Genomic DNA, 4,451 nt, shown 5'->3' on the forward strand with positions numbered 1-4,451 from the left:
GGATGTGTTAAAAAATGACACAAAAAATGTGTTGTTACACTATTAACACATTTTGTGTAAATTTTAACATAACATGTGTAAGAAAATGTGTAAACATTGAAAAAATGTGTAAAACGCTTAACACACTTGATGTGTTGCACAGTTTAACACATTTTGTGTGTTATTTTCAGAATCTAACAACAGGACCTAAAATTAGCAGCTCAGTAATTTGATACTAGCCCTGTGTTTAAATGGTAAATGGCCTGTATTTATATAGCGCTTTACTAGTCCCTAAGGACCCCAAAGCGCTTTACATATCCAGTCATCCACCCATTCACACACACATTCACACACTGGTGATGGCAAGCTACATTGTAGCCACAGCCGCCCTGGGGCGCACTGACAGAGGCGAGGCTGCCGGACACTGGCGCCACCGGGCCCTCTGACCATTTAGTGAAATAAATTGTAGATTAACAATGTATTATAACTATATTAACTGAATAAATAAAATGTTTAGTTATTGTTTGTTTTCCTTAATCCTTTCCTCATTACTTTCAACAAATAAAACATTTTATAATGTAATGTGGACCAAGGTATGGTGTACTAAAATTCTGAAAGAGGATTAATTTTTTATTTCTCAATATGTATGGCATACCAATTAATGGCCATGGCTATACTATAAGCATAAGTATCCACAAAGAACAGGCTTAATTTTGACCGTAACATGTGAATACAATTGAAGCAAAAGTAGAAAATGAAATGAGTAAGAACACACATGCTTAAAATTGAAACAAATTCTGCCCAGCAACATGACATACCGGCGGCGGCGGGAAGGGGGCGCTATCTTTCGCGCCAATGAGACAAAGGAGACAAAGATGGAGGTTACGTCGCCTAGTATGTTGTCAGACCTTACAGTAAGTATCATTTACCAGTTTATCTTAATGTACTGAAAATATGCCGGGTTTCTGGAAGAATGTGAATTTATATAAAATATAGGAGTTTAGAGTTTAAGTTAATTACTGCTTAACTATACCTAGCTAACCTTAATGTAACAGTCTTGCTAACATATCCTACTCTTAATTTTATTATTAGTTCTTGGATTTCGTGCCATACTCCATTAGAGTTAATGTGTTTTGGTAGTATTTTTATGTATTACTTTATTCATGTATTTATCTATTTACTTTATTTATGTATTAGAGTATTCAGAAATTGCTCTTAGAACCAGTGTGGTAGTTGGCTAGCGGCTCCGACAGGCATTATGTTGTCTATGAGCAACGCCAGAGTCAGCACCTAACCGTAGCAGTGTTGAGTAAAATGACAATATTGTCGTTAGCTCTGAATATAGCAAATGTAGTTATCACCGCGACCATTCGTTTACTAGCAGAGAATAGGAATAAAGACTGAGTAACTTTAACATGAAATATACCTCATATTGACAGAGATAATTATTTTTTCAAGCAGTTAAAGCAGTTTTTGCATCTAGTATGATTAACTAAAGTATGTGCACATTCTTTTTTAAGGCTTATTGCTGGAAACATGCTCTGATATAGTTTCTTTTTTATGCAGAACTTCTGAGGAAGTAATAGTCAGTGTTATTTAAAAAACCAAACAACAGCAACTTGACCATGCAAATTATCTTACTTATTTAGCCATGTGTTTCATTTTTTCAGCACACATATGACAACTTAGAATCTGTCAAAGTCCTTGTAACCACTTTTATAGATGAGAAAGAAATTTGTAAAAAAAAAAAAAATTCTTATTGTCAGCAGTGCCACAGACATCAGACATCACTATTAGTCAGGATCAGATTTATTCACCAAGTAGCAACTAGAAGATAAAATCAATTTATTTATTATTCAGAATTTCTTTTAGTCATTGCGTTATAATCACGTAGTTAAGAAACCGCCTTCTTCTGCTGCAGCTTTTTGAGTAAACTCGTGCTTTTATGCTCTGTGGAAATTTGCTGTCATGACTTTGAAGATTATTGCAGAGAGGTAAAGTGTCTGGTGTTGCCTTTACACAGTCTACCATTACCACAGAAGAACAAAGTCAACCCCTGAAGTCACTCAGGAAAGCCCCACAGATTCTTAAGGAGTATGAAACCTGTCGGTGCCATCGAGGAGGCTCCTTGTGAAGACTTGCATTGGGGATTTGGTGGAGAGGTGTGGTTAGTAAGTATCGCACTTTACTGTACTTTGTTAAAATTTTGCAATGAATGTTTTCCTTTAAAAATGTTGAAGTGCACAGAAGTAAAAAAGTTTACCTTTGTTTTCCAGTTACCCTCTTAGTGCAGAGAAGCTAACTGTAGCAAAAAGCATCCTCACCACTTTTCCACCCTTAAGTGGCAGGACAGGGGGAAGGATTTGTAAGTAAATTTAGCATTTTAATAATGTAAATTCCACTACATACTGTAAATTGCACTTGTTCCCACTTACTGTGTATCGTTTAACCTTTATCTAATTATTTATTAGAGCTTTTTTTCTCAGTTAAAATTGCTCAGCTGTTACCCATATACCTCTGTCCTTTCTTCCTCAGGAGCATTATTATGATCCAGTCTCTCATTGTGGATTCCTAGAGACTAAACTGCGCAACCTTAGACGGAATCTCGACCAGGGGCAGAGACATTATAAGAAGCGAAAAGTGACAGATGACTGTGGTGAAGACAAGAAGCTCAGGCGAGAGGATGGGAATACCAGCAGCACAGATGAGTGGGTCACCCAAGTTATTGCGGCCCTCAGCTGAGAACCTTCCAATTATCATGTCAGGCATGGAGGAAACATACACCAGTCTCAGAGCCTGGAATATTCGGAGAGTACCCACGGTTTTTGGACATGCCAAGTCTGGTAAGTTGCTTGGTTCTCTGGTAATGGTTTATGTACTCCTTCTCCACTCAGTTGTGTTTTGCATACAAAGTATGTAACAGGAGTCGATACATTTGGAGGTATGTTTATGAGCTCCTAGTGAATATTTTGAAAGTTTTATAACTTCAGAGTTTGATCATTACTCCCTGCGCACTGATTACAATGAGCATCACTTTTCACATGGTCCAAAATCTTAGTCGTACCACCAAATGACTATCTAATAGTAGGGACATCAAATGACAATGCAGAAAGTGCTGCTCGTGGAAGTGAAAACCCTACAAAAAAATCACCTAAATCTGTATGAAACTCTGCTTTCAGCAGCACTATTTTCAACAAAAAAGCTCTACAGGACAAACCGCAGATAGACAACATAAGAAATTGTCTGCTAGAAAGTTGAACATCAGCTAAAAAGTCCTAATTTTTTCTCAGGGTCTGATGGGACCCAAATCATAGCTAAAATTAAGGAATAATGGACTTGTATTCAAATACCACTCCAAGTAAATTGTTGTTTAACTGTGTAGGTAAGCTAGATGTGGAATGGGTAACAGAAATGTGATACTGTAAAGTTTGATCTTAGCCATACAGCTACCAAATGGACAGAATGTACTTTTGATTTAATGTATTTAATGCTTCATTTTAAACTTAAACACTTCTTTTATTTCCGTAGGCTGGACTTGGAGTTTGGCAATTTTACAGGAGGAAAGGTGGATCTCTTTTTGCGAAAATGGGAAGCCAGTATCATTCCGAAGCTCAAATCAATAGCTGCCCTGGAAACAAGAACCCCCCCGCCATGTGTTAACACACCTACTCCCACCAGTTGGTGCCAGTCGTTGCAGCCTTTTTTGCACTGGTATGTATTCAGTAAAGTTCTCACGGTATTTACCTGAGGAAAGCATTTGTCTACACCTCACTGAATACTATCTTTATCTTCCCCCATCTCCAAGCCTGGAACAAGTATTGCATCGCTTTGCAGTGATCCTGAAGCATCATCCACAACACACCAACCCCAGCTGATATGCATCGGTGATCTAAAGAGGGCAACCAGGCAGTACATCATTGTTGCTAAGAATGACAGAGTAACCATTTCTCTGAATGATGGCCTGACGTGTGCTGTGGATAAGCTTTTCAAACTGTACTGGGTATGTAACTTGTCCTATCCAGCACCACTTGGCTCCGTCTTCACCTTCTTTGATTTTGTCTATGACCTGCCGCTGTCCACCCAAAGGAAAACCAAAGTACTGGAGCTGATTGCACAGATTAAAGGATGCAAGTAAAATGTTCACCTGTCCAAAATGTAGAGAGTCTCTGTTCACAGAGGTGAGAAACCTCATTTGGCATCTTTGTCAAATACACTGCTTATCAGGACTGACCATTTTTATGCCTATGCAGTGGAAAGGTCAGACAATATGAACTGATTGGCTGAAATTTTTGATTTTTGTATTTAAACCCAAGGTACAAAATTGTATAACCTGGATGCTATATTCGCCAAAATGTATGTTTTTCTGTTTGCATGCAACTGCACATTTGTTAAATGTTGACAATTTGTTGAAGATGACAATTGTTACCTTTAAAAATTTTAATTCATGTATTGTCTGGATTATATCAGAACAT

The 4,451-nt window shown here is 37.7% G+C and overlaps 1 pseudogene; it reads left to right on the plus strand.

Annotated features, from left to right (window-relative positions):
* Positions 1-788: 788 nt before the first annotated feature.
* LOC146550578 (uncharacterized) lies at positions 789-4,114 on the plus strand (annotated as a pseudogene).
* The last annotated feature ends 337 nt before the right edge of the window (positions 4,115-4,451 follow it).

This window comes from Mchenga conophoros, linkage group LG20 (assembly GCF_057382185.1).
Source record: "Mchenga conophoros isolate Kocher_MC1m ecotype Shallow Benthic linkage group LG20, M_conophoros_male_GT1.1, whole genome shotgun sequence".
In the NCBI taxonomy this organism is placed as follows: Eukaryota; Metazoa; Chordata; class Actinopteri; order Cichliformes; family Cichlidae; genus Mchenga; species Mchenga conophoros.